The 18,004-nt window shown below is 42.9% G+C and overlaps 15 non-coding genes and 2 pseudogenes across 15 annotated transcripts; all 17 read left to right on the top strand.

Moving 5' to 3' along the window:
* The first annotated feature begins 935 nt into the window (after positions 1–935).
* LOC130502582 (5S ribosomal RNA) lies at positions 936–1,055 on the top strand (annotated as a pseudogene).
* A 374-nt stretch (positions 1,056–1,429) lies between these two features.
* On the top strand, positions 1,430–1,548 carry LOC130502545 (5S ribosomal RNA). Its single transcript, XR_008940305.1, has one exon. It is a non-coding gene; the product is annotated as a 5S ribosomal RNA (ribosomal RNA).
* Positions 1,549–1,919: 371 nt separating this feature from the next.
* LOC130502580 (5S ribosomal RNA) lies at positions 1,920–2,037 on the top strand (annotated as a pseudogene).
* A 295-nt stretch (positions 2,038–2,332) lies between these two features.
* On the top strand, positions 2,333–2,450 carry LOC130502550 (5S ribosomal RNA). The gene has a single exon (XR_008940310.1). It is a non-coding gene; the product is annotated as a 5S ribosomal RNA (ribosomal RNA).
* A 370-nt stretch (positions 2,451–2,820) lies between these two features.
* Positions 2,821–2,939, top strand: LOC130502555 (5S ribosomal RNA). The gene has a single exon (XR_008940315.1). It is a non-coding gene; the product is annotated as a 5S ribosomal RNA (ribosomal RNA).
* Positions 2,940–3,315: 376 nt separating this feature from the next.
* LOC130502569 (5S ribosomal RNA) lies at positions 3,316–3,434 on the top strand. Its single transcript, XR_008940329.1, has one exon. It is a non-coding gene; the product is annotated as a 5S ribosomal RNA (ribosomal RNA).
* A 371-nt stretch (positions 3,435–3,805) lies between these two features.
* On the top strand, positions 3,806–3,925 carry LOC130502562 (5S ribosomal RNA). Its single transcript, XR_008940322.1, has one exon. It is a non-coding gene; the product is annotated as a 5S ribosomal RNA (ribosomal RNA).
* A 368-nt stretch (positions 3,926–4,293) lies between these two features.
* On the top strand, positions 4,294–4,412 carry LOC130502557 (5S ribosomal RNA). The gene has a single exon (XR_008940317.1). It is a non-coding gene; the product is annotated as a 5S ribosomal RNA (ribosomal RNA).
* A 370-nt stretch (positions 4,413–4,782) lies between these two features.
* LOC130502544 (5S ribosomal RNA) lies at positions 4,783–4,901 on the top strand. The gene has a single exon (XR_008940304.1). It is a non-coding gene; the product is annotated as a 5S ribosomal RNA (ribosomal RNA).
* Positions 4,902–5,271: 370 nt separating this feature from the next.
* Positions 5,272–5,390, top strand: LOC130502547 (5S ribosomal RNA). The gene has a single exon (XR_008940307.1). It is a non-coding gene; the product is annotated as a 5S ribosomal RNA (ribosomal RNA).
* A 370-nt stretch (positions 5,391–5,760) lies between these two features.
* Positions 5,761–5,879, top strand: LOC130502542 (5S ribosomal RNA). Its single transcript, XR_008940303.1, has one exon. It is a non-coding gene; the product is annotated as a 5S ribosomal RNA (ribosomal RNA).
* A 294-nt stretch (positions 5,880–6,173) lies between these two features.
* Positions 6,174–6,292, top strand: LOC130502553 (5S ribosomal RNA). Its single transcript, XR_008940313.1, has one exon. It is a non-coding gene; the product is annotated as a 5S ribosomal RNA (ribosomal RNA).
* Positions 6,293–6,661: 369 nt separating this feature from the next.
* On the top strand, positions 6,662–6,780 carry LOC130502568 (5S ribosomal RNA). The gene has a single exon (XR_008940328.1). It is a non-coding gene; the product is annotated as a 5S ribosomal RNA (ribosomal RNA).
* A 373-nt stretch (positions 6,781–7,153) lies between these two features.
* LOC130502563 (5S ribosomal RNA) lies at positions 7,154–7,272 on the top strand. Its single transcript, XR_008940323.1, has one exon. It is a non-coding gene; the product is annotated as a 5S ribosomal RNA (ribosomal RNA).
* A 369-nt stretch (positions 7,273–7,641) lies between these two features.
* Positions 7,642–7,760, top strand: LOC130502551 (5S ribosomal RNA). Its single transcript, XR_008940311.1, has one exon. It is a non-coding gene; the product is annotated as a 5S ribosomal RNA (ribosomal RNA).
* Positions 7,761–8,131: 371 nt separating this feature from the next.
* On the top strand, positions 8,132–8,250 carry LOC130502549 (5S ribosomal RNA). Its single transcript, XR_008940309.1, has one exon. It is a non-coding gene; the product is annotated as a 5S ribosomal RNA (ribosomal RNA).
* Positions 8,251–8,625: 375 nt separating this feature from the next.
* On the top strand, positions 8,626–8,744 carry LOC130502564 (5S ribosomal RNA). Its single transcript, XR_008940324.1, has one exon. It is a non-coding gene; the product is annotated as a 5S ribosomal RNA (ribosomal RNA).
* Positions 8,745–18,004: the final 9,260 nt, after the last annotated feature.

Genomic DNA, 18,004 nt, shown 5'->3' with positions numbered 1-18,004 from the left:
CTGTATACCCCTTTTCCTTTTAATGTTCCAGATTTGAGGACAAATCTTTTTGAAGAGGGAGAGTATGATAGAACCAAAATCGAGCACCGTTCTTTTTTGTTCATGGACACGAAACCAAGGTGCCGATCTTGTCAACCAGCTCGACCAAACCGAGGATTCCCCATCAGTTCATGAAGATCACCGGCCAACCAGCTCGACCCAGCCCACGTGCGTCCTTCTCCTTACGCGAAGACCCGACATCATGGATGAACCTGGACGCTTGGACGAATCTTGACCAGTCTACATCAGATCCGCAATCTTGACCAGTCTTATCATTTTCCGCAACATTGACCAAGACTGCATCAATTTCTACAACTTTGACTCTCTAATAATTATCTAGTCAAATGTTGTATTTTCTAGACATCTTTTTCAGCACTTTATTTATTTCTTTCTTTGACTACATCTACTATAAATATGTTAGTCCTTTTGATTGAATAAAAATCAGTTCAATTTGGTTGTTTATTGTTTGTTCTTCTTCTCTGAGTGAGAGAGAGTTCTTTTAGATAGTTTCATCGGTTTGAACCGGCTTGTTGATTTGGTGGTCAGCCAATCATCTCTGTGTGTTATTTGGTGGTTAGCCAACACACCTTCATCGTTTCTTTGGTGGTTAGCCTTAGATCGTTGGGTATATCAAGAGTCATTCCGCACCTCTTGACGATCCGTTCAATCCATCTTAGTTCCAGAAGTGCCTTGCCTTCTCGGTTCATATCCAACATCCGGCCAAAGCCATCCTTCCCGATTTTGGGCGTATCACGAACGCCCACCTCTAACATCAATTTCCATACATTTTTGATGCATGAAAATTTTAAAAAAAAAATAATTCAGGTGGGCTCCACGCAAATCTACTCGGGCTCTCCGACGAAAAAGATATATGGAATCGCCAGTCATGTACTAACGGGTGCGATCATACCAGCACTAATGCACCGGATACCATCAGAACTTCGGCAGTTACGCATGCTTTGGCGAGAGTAGTACTAGGATGGTTGACCTCCCGGGAAGTCCTCGTGTTGCACCCCTTTTTATTTTTTTTTCTTCAATTTGAAATGCACCTCGTCTTTAAAATCCCATAACTTTTTAACCGTGAGGAACTACACCGCCCACAGCACCATTTCGGAAAGCCCCCAAAACCATCTAGGTCAGTGTATAGGCACAGCGATTTTCGAGCCCAAATTCAGCCGTTTAGAGCCTCAAACAGGCTGCCGAATGTTACGGGCTGCGAACGAGATGCGATTCGCTGTTTCCGGGTTCTTTTGCAGTTTACTACATCAATTTCCATACATTTTGATGCATGGAATTTTTTTTTTAAAAAAATAATTCAGGTGGGCTCCACGCAAATCTACTCGGGCTCTCCGACGAAAAGGATATATGGAATCGCGAGTCATGTACTAACGGGTGCGATCATACCACCACTAATGCACCGGATCCCATCAGAACTCCGCAGTTAAGCGTGCTTGGGCGAGAGTAGTACTAGGATGGGTGACCTCCTGGGAAGTCCTCGTGTTGCACCCCTTTTTATTTTTTTCTTCAATTTGAAATGCGTCTCGTCTTTAAAACCCCATAACTTTTTAACCGTGAGGAACTACGCCGCCCACAGCACCATTTCGGAAAGCCCCCAAAACCATCTAGGTCAGTGTATAGGCACGATGATTTTTCGAGCCCAAATTCAGCCGTTTAGAGCCTCAAACAGGCTGCCGAATGTTACGGGCTGCGAACGAGATGCGATTCGCTGTTTCCGGGTGCTTTTGCAGTTTACTACATCAATTTCCATACATTTTGATGCATGAATTTTTTTTTTAAAAAAATATTCAGGTGGGATCCACGCAAATCTACTCGGGCTCTCCGACGAAAAGGATATATGGAATCGCGAGTCATGTACTAACGGGTGCGATCATACCAGCACTAATGCACCAGATCTCATCAGAACCGGCAGTTAAGCGTGCTTGGGCGAGAGTAGTACTAGGATGGTTAACTTCCCGGAAAGTCCTCGTGTTGCACCCCTTTTTATTTTTTTTTCTTCAATATGAAACGCGTCTCGTCTTTAAAACCACGTAACTTTTTAACCGTGAGGAACTACGCCGCCCACAGCACCATTTCGGAAAGCCCCCAAAACCATCTAGGTCAGTGTATAGGCACGACGATTCGCTATTTCCGGGTGCTTTGGCAGTTTAGTACATCAATTTCCATACATTTTGATGCATGGAAATTTTTTAAAAAAAAATTCAGGTGGGTTTTACGCAAATCTACTCGGGCTCTCCGACGAAAAGGATAGTGGAATCGCGAGTCATGTACTAACGGGTGCGATCATACCAGCACTAATGCTCCGGATCCCATCAGAACTCCGCAGTTAAGCGTGCTTGGGCGAGAGTAATACTACGATGGGTGACCTCCCGGGAAGTCCCGTGTTGCACCCCTTTTTATTTTTTTTCTTCAATTTGAAACGCGTCTCGTCTTTAAAACCTCATAACTTTTTAACTGTGAGGAACAATGCCGCCCACAGCACCATTTCAGGAAAGCCCTTAAAACCATCTAGGTCAGATTATAGGCACGACGATTTTCCGACCCCAAATTCAGCCGTTTAGAGCCTCAAACAGGCTGCCGAATGTTACGGGCTGCGAACGAGATGCGATTCGCTGTTTCTGGGCGCTTTTGCAGTTTACTACATCAATTTCCATACATTTTGATGCATGGAAAGTTTAAAAAAAAAATTCAGGTGGGCTCCACGCAAATCTACTCGGGCTCTCCGACGAAAAGGATACGTGGAATCGCGAGTCATGTACTAACGGGTGCGATCATACTAGCACTAATGCACCGGATCCCATCAGAACTCCGTAGTTAAGCGTGCTTGGGCGAGAATAGTACTAGGATGGGTGACCTCCCGGGAAGTCCTCGTGTTATACCCCTTTTTATTTTTTTTCTTCAATTTGAAATGCGTCTCGTCTTTAAAAAACCCCATAACTTTTTAACCGTAAGGAACTACACCGCCCACAGCACCATTTCGGAAAGCCCCCAAAACCATCTAGGTCAGTGTATAGGCACGACGATTTTTCGAGCCCAAAATTCAGCCGTTTAGAGCCTCAAACAGGCTGCCGAATGTTACGGGCTGCGAACGAGATGCGATTTGCTGTTTCCGGTGGCTTTTGCAGTTTACTACATCAATTTCCATACATTTTGATGCATGAAATTTTTTTTTTTAAAAAAAATTCAGGTGGGCTCCACGCAAATCTACTCGGGCTCTCCGACGAAAAGGATATGTGGAATCGCGAGTCATGTACTAACGGGTGCGATCATACTAGGACTAATGCACCGGATCACATCAGAACTCCGTAGTTAAGCGTGCTTGGGCGAGAATAGTACTAGGATGGGTGACCTCCCGGGAAGTCCTCGTGTTATACCCCTTTTTATTTTTTTCTTCAATTTGAAATGCGTCTCGTCTTTAAAAAACCCCATAACTTTTTAACCATGAGGAACTACGCCGCCCACAGCACCATTTCGGAAAGCCCCCAAAACCATCTAGGTCAGTGTATAGGCACGACGATTTTTCGAGCCCAAATTCAGCCGTTTAGAGCCTCAAACAGGCTGCCGAATGTTACGGGCTGCGAACGAGATGCGATTCGCTGTTTCCGGTGGCTTTTGCAGTTTACTACATCAATTTCCATACATTTTGATGCATGATTTTTTTTAAAAAAAAAATTCAGGTGGGATCCACGCAAATCTACTCGGGCTCTCCGACGAAAAGGATATATGGAATCGCGAGTCATGTACTAACGGGTGCGATCATACCAGCACAAATGCACCGGATCCCATCAGAACTCCGCAGTTAAGCATGCTTGGGCGAGAGTAGTACTAGGATGGGTGACCTCCCGGGAAGTCCCTCTTGTTGCACCCCTTTTTATTTTTTTTCTTCAATTTGAAACGCGTCTCGTCTTTAAAACCCCATAACTTTTTAACCGTGAGGAACTATGCCGCCCACAGCACAATTTCGGAAAGCCCCCAAAACCATCTAGGTCAGTTTATAGGCACGACGATTTTCCGAGCCCAAATTCAGCCGTTTAGAGCCTCAAACAGGCTGCCGAATGTTACGGGCTGCGAACGAGATGCGATTCGCTGTTTCCGGGCGCTTTTGCAGTTTACTACATCAATTTCCATACATTTTGATGCATGGAAATTTTTTTAAAAAAAATTCAGGTGGGCTCCACGCAAATCTACTCGGGCTCTCCGACGACAAGGATATATGAATCGCGAGTCATGTACTAAGGGTGCGATCATACCAGCACTAATGCACCGGATCCCATCAGAACTCGGCAGTTAAGCATGCTTGGGCGAGAGTAGTACTAGGATGGGTGACCTCCCGGGAAGTCCTCGTGTTGCAACCCTTTTTATTTTTTTTCTTCAATTTGAAACGCGTCTCGTCTTTAAAACCCCATAACTTTTTAACCGTGAGGAACTATGCCGCCCACAGCACCATTTCGGAAAGCCCCCAAAACCATCTAGGTCAATTAATAGGCACGACGATTTTCCGAGCCCAAATTCAGCCGTTTAGAGCCTCAAACAGGCTGCCGAATGTTACGGGCTGCGAACGAGATGCGATTCGCTGTTTCCGGGCGCTTTTGCAGTTTACTACATCAATTTCCATACATTTTGATGCATGGAAATTTTTTAAAAAAAAATTCAGGTGGGCTCCACGCAAATCTACTCGGGCTCTCCGACGAAAAGAATATATGGAATCGCGAGTCATGTACTAACGGGTGCGATCATACCAGCACTAATGCACCGGATCCCATCAGAACTCCGCAGTTAAGCGTGCTTGGGCGAGAGTAGTACTAGGATGGGTGACCTCCCGGAAAGTCCTCGTGTTGCACCCCTTTTTATTTTTTTTCTTCAATTTGAAACGCGTCTCGTCTTTAAAACCCCATAACTTTTTAACCGTGAGGAACTACGCCGCCCACAGCACCATTTCGGAAAGCCCCCAAAACCATCTAGGTCAGTGTATAGGCACGACGATTTTTCGAGCCCAAATTCAGCCGTTTAGAGCCTCAAACAGGCTGCCGAATGTTACGGGCTGCGAACGAGATGCGATTCGCTGTTTCCGGGTGCTTTTGCAGTTTACTACATCAATTTCATACATTTTGATGCATGGAAAAGTCAAAAAAAAAAAAATTGCGTGGGCTCCACGCAAATCTACTCGGGCTCTCCGACGAAAAGGATATATGGAATCGCGAGTCATGTACTAACGGGTGCGATCATACCAGCACTAATGCACCGGATCCTATCAGAACTCCGCAGTTAAGCATGCTTGGGCGAGAGTAGTACTAGGATGGGTGACCTCCCGGGAAGTCCTCGTGTTGCACCCCTTTTTATTTTTTTTCTTCAATTTGAAATGCGTCTCGTCTTTAAAACCCCATAACTTTTTAACCGTGAGGAACTACGCCGCCCACAGCACCATTTCGGAAAGCCCCCAAAACCATCTAGGTCAGTGTATAGGCACGACGATTTTTCGAGCCCAAATTCAGCCGTTTAGAGCCTCAAACAGGCTGCCGAATGTTACGGGCTGCGAACGAGATGCGATTCGCTGTTTCCGGGTGCTTTTGCAGTTTACTACATCAATTTCCATACATTTTGATGCATGAAATTTTTTTTAAAAAAAATTCAGGTGGGATCCACGCAAATCTACTCGGGCTCTCCGACGAAAAGGATATATGGAATCGCGAGTCATGTACTAACGGGTGCGATCATACCAGCACTAATGCACCGGATCCCATCAGAACTCCGCAGTTAAGCGTGCTTGGGCGAGAGTAGTACTAGGATGGTTGACCTCCCGGGAAGTCCTCGTGTTGCACCCCTTTTTATTTTTTTTCTTCAATTTGAAACGCGTCTCGTCTTTAAAACCCCATAACTTTTTAACCGTGAGGAACTACGCCGCCCACAGCACCATTTCGGAAAGCCCCAAAACCATCTAGGTCAGTGTATAGGCACGACGATTCGCTATTTCCGGGTGCTTTGGCAGTTTAGTACATCAATTTCCATACATTTTGATGCATGGAAATTTTTTAAAAAAAAAATTCAGGTGGGTTCCACGCAAATCTACTCGGGCTCTCCGACGAAAAGGATAGTGGAATCGCGAGTCATGTACTAACGGGTGCGATCATACCAGCACTAATGCACCGGATCCCATCAGAACTCCGCAGTTAAGCGTGCTTGGGCGAGAGTAGTACTAGGATGGGTGACCTCCCGGGAAGTCCTCGTGTTGCACCCCTTTTTATTTTTTTTCTTCAATTTGAAACGCGTCTCGTCTTTAAAACCCCATAACTTTTTAACCGTGAGGAACTATGCCGCCCACAACACCATTTCGGAAAGCCCCCAAAACCATCTAGGTCAGATTATAGGCACGACGATTTTCCGAGCCCAAATTCAGCCGTTTAGAGCCTCAAACAGGCTGCCGAATGTTACGGGCTGCGAACGAGATGCGATTCGCTGTTTCTGGGCGCTTTTGCAGTTTACTACATCAATTTCCATACATTTTGATGCATGGAAAGTTTAAAAAAAAAATTCAGGTGGGCTCCACGCAAATCTACTCGGGCTCTCCGACGAAAAGGATATGTGGAATCGCGAGTCATGTACTAACGGGTGCGATCATACTAGCACTAATGCACCGGATCCCATCAGAACTCCGTAGTTAAGCGTGCTTGGGCGAGAATAGTACTAGGATGGGTGACCTCCCGGGAAGTCCTCTTGTTATACCCCTTTTTATTTTTTTCTTCAATTTGAAATGCGTCTCGTCTTTAAAAAACCCCATAACTTTTTAACCGTGAGGAACTACACCGCCCACAGCACCATTTCGGAAAGCCCCCAAAACCATCTAGGTCAGTGTATAGGCACGACGATTTTTCGAGCCCAAATTCAGCCGTTTAGAGCCTCAAACAGGCTGCCGAATGTTACGGGCTGCGAACGAGATGCGATTCGCTGTTTCCGGTGGCTTTTGCAGTTTACTACATCAATTTTCATACATTTTGATGCATGAAATTTTTTTTTTAAAAAAAATTCAGGTGGGCTCCACGCAAATCTACTCGGGCTCTCCGACGAAAAGGATATGTGGAATCGCGAGTCATGTACTAACGGGTGCGATCATACTAGGACTAATGCACCGGATCCCATCAGAACTCCGTAGTTAAGCGTGCTTGGGCGAGAATAGTACTAGGATGGGTGACCTCCCGGGAAGTCCTCGTGTTATACCCCTTTTTATTTTTTTTCTTCAATTTGAAATGCGTCTCGTCTTTAAAAAACCCAATAACTTTTTAACCGTGAGGAACTACGCCGCCCACAGCACCATTTCGGAAAGCCCCAAAACCATCTAGGTCAGTGTATAGGCACGACGATTTTTCGAGCCCAAATTCAGCCGTTTAGAGCCTCAAACAGGCTGCCGAATGTTACGGGCTGCGAACGAGATGCGATTCGCTGTTTCCGGGCGCTTTTGCAGTTTACTACATCAATTTCCATACATTTTGATGCATGGAAATTTTTTTAAAAAAAAATCAGGTGGGCTCCACGCAAATCTACTCGGGCTCTCCGACGAAAGGATATATGAATCGCGAGTCATGTACTTAAGGGTGCGATCATACCAGCACTAATGCACCGGATCCCATCAGAACTCCGCAATTAAGCATGCTTGGGCGAGAGTAGTACTAGGATGGGTGACCTCCCGGGAAGTCCTCGTGTTGCAACCCTTTTTATTTTTTTTCTTCAATTTGAAACGCGTCTCGTCTTTAAAACCCCATAACTTTTTAACCGTGAGGAACTATGCCGCCCACAGCACCATTTCGGAAAGCCCCCAAAACCATCTAGGTCAATTAATAGGCAAGACGATTTTCCGAGCCCAAATTCAGCCGTTTAGAGCCTCAAACAGGCTGCCGAATGTTACGGGCTGCGAACGAGATGCGATTCGCTGTTTCCGGGCGCTTTTGCAGTTTACTACATCAATTTCCATACATTTTGATGCATGGAAATTTAAAAAAAAAAAAATTCAGGTGGGCTCCACGCAAATCTACTCGGGCTCTCCGACGAAAAGAATATATGGAATCGCGAGTCATGTACTAACGGGTGCGATCATACCAGCACTAATGCACCGGATCCCATCAGAACTCCGCAGTTAAGCGTGCTTGGGCGAGAGTAGTACTAGGATGGTTAACCTCCCGGAAAGTCCTCGTGTTGCACCCCTTTTTATTTTTTTTCTTCAATTGAAACGCGTCTCGTCTTTAAAACCCCGTAACTTTTTTAACCGTGAGGAACTACGCCGCCCACAGCACCATTTCGGAAAGCCCCCAAAACCATCTAGGTCAGTGTATAGGCACGACGATTTTTCGAGCCCAAATTCGGTTTAGTCGTTTAGAGCTTCAAACAGGCTGTCGAATGTTACGGGTTGCGAACGAGATGCGATTCGCTATTTCCGGGTGCTTTTGCAGTTTACTACATCAAATTTCATACATTTTGACGAATGGAAAAAGTCAAAAAAAAAAATTGCGTGGGCTCCACGCAAATCTACTCGGGCTCTCCGACGAAAAGGATATATGGAATCGCGAGTCACGTACTAACGGGTGCGATCATACCAGCACTAATGCACCGGATCCCATCAGAACTCCGCAGTTAAGCGTGCTTGGGCGTGAGTAGTACTAGGATGGGTGACCTCCCGGGAAGTCCTCGTGTTGCACCCCTTTTTATTTTTTTTTCTTCAATTTGAAACGTGTCTCATCTTTAAAACCCCATAACTTTTTAACCGTGAGGAACTACGCCGCCCACAGCACCATTTCGGAAAGCCCCCAAAACCATCTAGGTCAGTGAATAGGCCTGGCCATTTTTCGAGCCCAAATTCAGCCGTTTAGAGCCTCAAACAGGCTGCCGAATGTTACGGGCTGTGAACGAGATGCGATTCGCTGTTTCCGGGTGCTTTTGCAGTTTACTACATCAAATTTCATACATTTTGACGCATGGAAGTCAAAAAAAAAAAAATTGCGTGGGCTCCACGCAAATCTACTCGGGCTCTCCGACGAAAAGGATATATGGAATCGCGAGTCACGTACTAACGGGTGCGATCATACCAGCACTAATGCACCGGATCCCATCAGAACTCCGCAGTTAAGCGTGCTTGGGCTAGAGTAGTTGATAGAACCTAGATTTGGATCACTCTACCGGTACGGATGATATGAACTCAGATCCGAGGGGATTGAGAACTAGTGGTTTGAACGGTGACACAAAGGATTGCGGAAGGCCCAATGATACTACCAGAGGTGAACTCCGAAGAGAACTGATGGATTGAACGGTGACACAAAGGGTTGCGGAAGGCCCGATGATACTACCAGAGGTGCTTGATTGTCGCCTGATATGACTCACAGGTCCGACAAGGAAGCAAACTCGATCTGTTGCCGGATGTGACGCACCGGTCCAACGAGAAAGAGAGTGTTACTTGGAGCTAACCACACCAAGAACAAGAAAAGTGAGATACCCTCTCAAGGTTCCAAAAATAATCACTCAAAGCTTATTTTATTTCATTGATCAAATGGCCTTTATATAATAGGCAAGAAATACAAAAGGTTGGAATACAAAAGGCTAGTCAACATAGAATTTAGCAATTATGAAAACAATGAAGACTTGACCAAAGACTTTGAATTGACCAAGAAATGATGACTTGACCAAAGTTGGACGATTTGTAGTGAATAACTCTTCGGTTGATCTCGTGCTTCTGCCAGCTTGACGATCTCTGAATTACCGTCAGATTGATATATTATTTGGCCATGGCTTGTATTTTCTTATTGGGCCCTTCTTTCTTTGGGCTGAAATATGTTTATAAACCTATTTTTCATAAATCATCAAGCCCATTTCGTCTGATCCAAACACATAAGCCAAACTATCTTGATTTGTTTCTGCTGCTGATTCAGGGCACATCATTCCCTCCTTCTTTAAAAAGATTTGCCCTCAAATCTGTCTTTCTTTAGCTTCAGATAGAATGATCTCTTGGCTTTTCATAGAACTTTTTTTTTTTTTTTTTTTTTTGAAAAGAAGATGAAAGGTAGAAGATGGATGAAGAAGATGGAAAGATGAGAAAAATGAACAGATAGTACCGGTTGAGTGGCTCTGATACCACTTGATACGTCCTGAGATTGGACAGGATCACTCAAACGGACTTAGGGATATGAACTCGCCAAAAGGGAGAACTGATGGGATGAACGGTGACACAAAGGGTTGCGGAAGGCCCAATGATACTACCAGAGGTGAACTCCGAAGAGAACTGATGGCTTGAACGGTGACACAAAGGGTTGCGGAAAGCCCGATGATACTACCAGAGGTGCTTGATTGTCGCCTGATATGACTCACAGGTCCAACAAGGAAGCAAACTCGATCTGTTGCCGGATGTGACGCACCGGTCCAACGAGAAAGAGAGTGTTACTTGGAGCTAACCACACCAAGAACAAGAAAAGTGAGATACCCTCTCAAGGTTCCAAAAATAAACACTCAAAACTTAGCTAGTTCATCGTTTCATAACTTTGAAACTCTTTTTTTTTATAGACCTTTTTCCCTTTTTTGTGAGTTTTAACTCTTTGTTCTTGGTTGAACATTTCTTAGTTTCTTGGTGAGGTTATCTCCAAGTCTCGATCCTTCCTTTGTTGGACCGGTGCGTCACATCCGGCAACATTTGAAGTCTGGTAGTATCATTGGGCCTTTCCGCATCCCATTGTGTCACCAATCATCCCACCAGTTCTCTATCCTTCCGGATCAGAGTCCATATCAACCTTACCGAAAGAGTGATCTCGATTTTGGTTCTATCAAGTGGTATCAGAGCCACTCTTCCGGTAACTCTATTTCTATCCATTTTTCTCATCTTCCATTTTCTTTAAACACTTCTTCTTCTACCTTTCTTGAACCCGGGCCACTCATTACCATCCACCATTTAAAAAAAAAAAAAAAAAAAAAAAGAAGAGATCTACGATTTAAAAAAAAAAGAGTATAAAAAAAAAACAGTTTCAAAGTTTGATTTGTGGATTGGTGGTGGAAGAGAAAGCCTGCTGGCCGAGGAGAAATCCGGCCTTTGAGTTGGTTAAAGCGGGTTCCCAAATCACAATCTCTTATCTTTCTATCTTAAACCTTTGATCTTGCTTGGATTTGCCCATTGGGATTCTTTGATCTGTTCTCTTAGAACCTTGAGAAGAAACTTTGTGTGATCACCATAAATCTGAGAGAAACACTTGTGTGGGTGAGGATCAAACACTTGAGAGTGTGAGATTTTTTTATCTAACTTTTGTGTTGAGATTTTCAGGTTAAGATGTTTGGTCTTCTAAGGCAAAGTAGCAAGAAGAACTCCCCACGACCATCTGTCTCTCAAACTCCATTTAAATATTCTTTGAACAATTTTGATGAGTTTGTTAGTGTGCAGGAAAAGCCAAACCAAAGGTGCAAAGAAAAGGTCAAAAATGTGGCTGATCCAAAGAGGCGATCCTTTCAGTTTGATGTCCAAGAGATCTGTGACAACTTTGAGAAGGGAATGATGCAAGCCCTCAAGGACGTCAGCAAGAGCCACAAGAAGAGCACATCCACACGTGCACATGTAGCTGAGCCATCCTTGTTCATCAGTGAGAAAACTCAAGGTGAATCTGAAAACCATTTTGAAAAGCTTAAAGATTTTTCAGATTCTTTACCCATTTATGATGAATCTGATGAAGAGCTAATTGAAAGCTTGATCACTTGTGAGGATAAATGTGATCTTCCTTCTCTTGAACCTGAGTTTGTGTTTGAGAATGAGCAAGCTAATGTAGAACTAACTGTTTTGCAACCGGAGCTTCCGAGTAGTCTTGTTTTGTCTCCACAGGTTTTTGAGGAAGAACCATTCAACCATCCACATCATGGACGACTTCCTGGCACTAGGACACCTTTGGATGATGATCTAGGTCCTATCTTTGATGAGGAGGACGAACTTGGTCCAGTCTTTGATGAGGAAGCAACAAGCATCAAATCCATCGCTATGGAGAGACATCTATGCTTTAATCCCGGCACATCTCCTCTCCCTTTGTCTCCTGATCTTCAAAAGCACAGTGAGAACTCTGATTTATTTAATTCTCTTCCTGAAATATTAGTCAAGATCAGTTCTCATGATGTGATTCGTTTTGGTCTTGACAAGATGAAAGAATTTTGTGTTTCAAAGTCTGTTTTTGAAAACATGATTAATTCTTTTAAAATCTTTAAACCTGATGAACTTCTTGATCATAACTGTTTTCAAAATGATAAAGGCATCAACTCTGAAATTATCTTGACCTTTGATCAGTTCTTGACACATAGCAAATGTTTTGATCATTTTGAAGAAACTCTTGAGCTTGATTTGCAGTTGCCTGATTTCTATGCTAGAAAACCGTTTGACTCATTTGTTTTCAAAGGCATTGGCTTTGATCTGAGTTCTTATATTCATGCACTGATCACTGATAATTTATTTGCATCCTCTTGTGCCTTGGACGGAATTTTGGTTAAGAAGTTGTTGGAACATGAATCACTTAGAACTGAAAATGATTTTTGTGATCTTGATTCTTGTGATTATGTTTTGCAGCCTGATCTTGTGTGCTTTGAAACTGATAAAACTTGGCATCTTTTGAGATCATCTCGTGATCAATGTGTTGTTTTGAGCCTTGATGATATTTTGGTTTACAACACATTCTTTGATAAGTCTCTTAAGTCTTTGATAAATGTTTCTCAATCTGAACTTAAGCTTGTGTGTTCAGATGTTGAGCAGGATATGCACTTTCTGAAAATGTCTAATATATTTGCATGTCTTGAGAAAATTCTGGTCTGTAACATCTATTTTGATGTGCATCTTGAAAGGCTGAAATGTGTGCTACTTGTTCTTGGAAAAGATATCTTGATTTTTGATTTGAACAAGTATCTCTCTTGCACATATGATCCTGGTCTTTTAGTGTTTGTTTTGAGTATCCAGGAAAGACAGGTTCAGCCTCTGAATGAAAGCATTGATCGTGCCCAACAGCCTGAGTTTTGGAGAAGCATTGTTGTCCAAACCGGCTACCTTGGAGATGCCAGCGACAGAGGTTCAGTCCACGAAGGGTATCTCGACTTTCAGAAGGTCTTTTGTCATGAAACCAATTTTCCTGGAAGGCTAACTCACCAAGGATTCTCTGAGGCTTGGAATCACTTGAAAATCTTTGCGGATGAAGGAGATATGAATTTTTCAAAGGACAAAAATCAAGATATCCGCGAGTACAAGATTTCTAAAGGAGATTCATGCCCAAGAAGGGAACGACCTGAGCCAAAACCGATCCTCCATGAACCAGAGGTGTTTCCTCAGTCAACTACCTGTCCAAACCAAAAGCACTGTAAGGATCATGGGGTAATTTTCTCAACTCTTCATGAAAATGTTTTGAAACCGAGAATTTCTAAGCAAAAATACATTTTTACTTGGTTGAAAAACGTTTTGCTTAAATCTTTTCATGAATTGTTTTCATTAAGCTGTGCTTTGAAAGAGATTTGGTGTAGGAACAAGCATGAACCGAAATTGCTTAGGCAAAAAGATCATTTTGATTTCGTTCATGAAGAAAATCTTTTAAATTTAGCATTGTCTCTTGCTTTTCCTATCAGTTTGACACCTTGGCCAAATTTTGAACTTGAGAAACCAATTTTTGGTGATCAGTTTGATTGTTCGCTGCTTGCCCACGTTCTTGATAATTTTCCTAAGAGCTTTGATCATGTTTATGATGTCTTAAGGATAGAGAAACCCTTTGATTATTTCTTTCGCAGATTTGATGTGGTTTCTCTAGTTGTTTTGAATGAACAGGATAAGCATGATCAGTTTCTAAGGAGAGCAATCACTGATGGACGCCAAAAGACTTGGACTTACTTGATGAAAAGGACTTCTAAACTCCAAGGAAGTTTATGTCCATATTTTTCATTCCCTGAATTTTCCATTAATGTTAATTCCTTTGTATCTGATTCATCTCTTTTTGATGTAGGTACTTTGGATTTGAGGACAAATCCTTTTGAAGAGGGAGGGAATGATAGACCCCGGCTCAAGGATCAGTACATGGAACCAGCTCAGCATGGAGTTCAGGACGTCCAGATCAGTTCAGCCGAGGTTCATCCATCCGGCCGTACCAGACAGACAGACCGAGCCGTGTACCGGATCGACCCACGTGCACCCGGGAAGGACCTTAGGCCGCATCCACGCCAGACGATGGAATTGATCGACCCACATCACTTCTTTCCAGACCCATTCATCATTCTAGAACTGACAGTCAAGCCAGAATCCATGATCATCGTGATCAACACCCGAATCATCGTGATCATCGTGATCAACACTCGGATCATCGTGATCATCACCTGGATCATCGTGATCACCATCCGGATCATCGTGATCATCACCCGGATCATCGTGATCACCACCCGGATCATCGTGATCATCACCCGGATCATGCTGATCACGACCTTTCCGACCACTTTGATGATTTCATGATGATCGATGCTTCCAACTTCTCCAAAAGAATGTTTCTTAAGCTCTCTGAAGATTTGGGTCAAGAAAAGTTGCCATCCGTTCATGAAGGTTCACTGAACAGCCCGCAGACAGCCCTTCGTACGTCCTGGTCCATACCGTGATGAACTTGATCAACACAGCAAGGTTCATTGAACCTGGACAGAATAATTTGAAGGATTTAACTGCAGTCAACATGAGATTTCGTGCCTTGACCAGATCTGGTCAATATTTATATTTTCTATGGAATATATTTTTTTTTTTCTTTTTTTTTCTCTTTTTTTTTTTAGTGGCGATCACAAGGGAGTAAAGGAACAGCCCGGATCCAAAAAGAAATAAGAAATGATGAAGAGATGAGAAGGTGAAAAGAAGATAGAAAACAAACCAGCCAAAGTGGCTTTGATACCAAATGATAGACCCAAAATCGGGAAGGATGGCTTTGGCCGGATGTTGGATATGAACCGAGAAGGCAAGGCACTTCTGGAACTGAGATGGATTGAACGGATCGTCAAGAGGTGCGGAATGACTCTTGATATACCAACGATCTAAGGCTAACCACCAAAGAAACAATGAAGGTGTGTTGGCTAACCACCAAACGACACACAAAGATGAGAGATAAAAGCAGATGGATTGATAGGATCGTCAAGAGGTGCGGAATGACTCTTGATATACCAACGATCTAAGGCTAACCACCAAAGAACGGATGTAGTGCGTTGGCTAACCACCAAATAACACACAAAGATGATTGGCTGACCACCAAATCAACAAGCCGGTTCAAACCGATGAACTAGCTAAAGAACTCTCTCTCACTCAGAGAAGAAGAACAAAAATAAACAACCAAATTGATCTGATTTTTATTCATCAAAGTGACTACATATTTATAGTAGATGTAGTCAAAGAAAGAAATAAATAAAGTGCTGAAAAAGATGTCTAGAAAATACAACATTTGACTAGATAATTATTAGAGAGTCAAAGTTGTAGAAATTGATGCAGTCTTGGTCAATGTTGCGGAAAATGATGAAGACTGGTCAAGATTGCGGATTCTGATGTAGACTGGTCAAGATTCGTCCAAGCGTCCAGGTTCATCCATGATGATCGGGTCCTTCGCGTAAGGAGAAGGACGCACGTGGGCTGGCCGAGCTGGTTGGCCGGGTGATCTTCATGAACTGATGGTGAATCCTCGGTTTGGTCGAGCTGGTTGACAAGATCGCCACTTTGGTTCGTGTCCATGAACAAAAAAGAACGGTGCTCGATTTTGGTTCTATCATACTCTCCCTCTTCAAAAAGATTTGTCCTCAAATCTGAAACATTAAAAGGAAAAGGATTATAAGCAAAGGAATTATAATCAGCACAATGCTCACCTTGAGTTTGGTCCAGTTTTTGAATGGAAGAAGATCCTTCTTGATGACCACGGTTTTGCTCTCCATCTGATCCTTCCTTCGGTTCATGTTCATAGTCATCGAAGATTGGCAAATGATCTTCCTTTTCTGGCTCGGTTTCAACTTTCTCCATAGTCACCAACGGTTTCTGCTTTTGACACTTGTTAGCATAATGACCAATCATATGGCATTTGAAGCACCTGGTAGAATGAGCCTTGCTTGTGGGTTTCACAGCTTTGCTTTTATCAAAAGAAAAATCATTAGTTTTCAAATCATAATTTGAAAGATAAGAAGACTTACATTGCTGTTTTGGTGCTGAAGAAGTGTTGGTGTTTTCCTTCTTTTTGAGTTGCCGGACAGCATGAATCGCCTTATGCAACATCTTCTCCAAACTGGCATAAGTCTGAATCTCATTCTGATCAAACACATCACGGCTGCTTCTCTTGGTTTTGGTGAAGGGACGATCACCACTTCTGACCCACTTCTCATCATCGGACCTGTTTTGTCTCTTCCTTTTCTGCACAAAATCAAACCTATTAGCAGCAAACTGTTTCTTATTTCCAAAAATTAATTGCTTTTTTTCCGAAACAGTTTTAAAAGGAAAGAATATATCATCTTGTAGTGGTTTTGATTTCTTGAGAAGTCCAAACATCCTGAAACACTTAACAAACGTTAGCACATAAAAATCCTCACACTCTCAAAGTGTTTAGCTCACGATTTTTAGGTGATCACTCAGAGTTCTTTCCACTGGTTCAAAGGATGATAGGCTGTCAAAATCAGCAATCAAAAACCAAAACAACTTTGTGGGAAAAAGAAAGAGAAAGAAAGATGAAGAGTTTTTTTTTTGTGTGGATCCGCCTTAACTGTCCTAAGGCCGGATTTCTCCTCGGCCAGCAGGCTTTCTCTTCCACCACTCCCCCTGGATTTCTCTTCAGAAGTGATTCAAACCAAAACTTTTATTTTTTTTTTTGCTTTTTTTTTATCAATGTTTTTTTTTTTTTTTTTTTTTTTTTATATGGCGATCACAAGGGAGTAAAGGAACAGCCCGGATCCAAAAAGAAATAAGAAGAGAAAATGATGAAGAGATGAGAAGGTGAAAAGAAGATAGAAAACAAACCAGCCAAAGTGGCTCTGATACCACTTGATAGAACCTAGATTTGGATCACTCTACCGGTACGGATGATATGAACTCAGATCCGAGGGGATTGAGAACTAGTGGTTTGAACGGTGACACAAAGGATTGCGGAAGGCCCAATGATACTACCAGAGGTGAACTCCGAAGAGAACTGATGGATTGAACGGTGACACAAAGGGTTGCGGAAGGCCCGATGATACTACCAGAGGTGCTTGATTGTCGCCTGATATGACTCACAGGTCCGACAAGGAAGCAAACTCGATCTGTTGCCGGATGTGACGCACCGGTCCAACGAGAAAGAGAGTGTTACTTGGAGCTAACCACACCAAGAACAAGAAAAGTGAGATACCCTCTCAAGGTTCCAAAAATAATCACTCAAAGCTTATTTTATTTCATTGATCAAATGGCCTTTATATAATAGGCAAGAAATACAAAAGGTTGGAATACAAAAGGCTAGTCAACATAGAATTTAGCAATTATGAAAACAATGAAGACTTGACCAAAGACTTTGAATTGACCAAGAAATGATGACTTGACCAAAGTTGGACGATTTGTAGTGAATAACTCTTCGGTTGATCTCGTGCTTCTGCCAGCTTGACGATCTCTGAATTACCGTCAGATTGATATATTATTTGGCCATGGCTTGTATTTTCTTATTGGGCCCTTCTTTCTTTGGGCTGAAATATGTTTATAAACATATTTTTCATAAATCATCAAGCCCATTTCGTCTGATCCAAACACATAAGCCAAACTATCTTGATTTGTTTCTGCTGCTGATTCAGGGCACATCAGTAGTACTAGGATGGGTGACCTCCTGGGAAGTCCTCGTGTTGCACCCCTTTTTATTTTTTTTTCCTTCAATTTGAAACACGTCTCATCTTTAAAACCCCATAACTTTTTAACCGTGAGGAACTACGCCGCCCACAGCACCATTTCGGAAAGCCC

The sequence above is a fragment of the Raphanus sativus genome, unplaced genomic scaffold (genome assembly GCF_000801105.2).
Source record: "Raphanus sativus cultivar WK10039 unplaced genomic scaffold, ASM80110v3 Scaffold0594, whole genome shotgun sequence".
Taxonomy (NCBI): Eukaryota; Viridiplantae; Streptophyta; class Magnoliopsida; order Brassicales; family Brassicaceae; genus Raphanus; species Raphanus sativus.
Note: the sequence above shows the minus strand (reverse complement) of the source record. Positions and strands in the feature narration are given on the sequence as shown.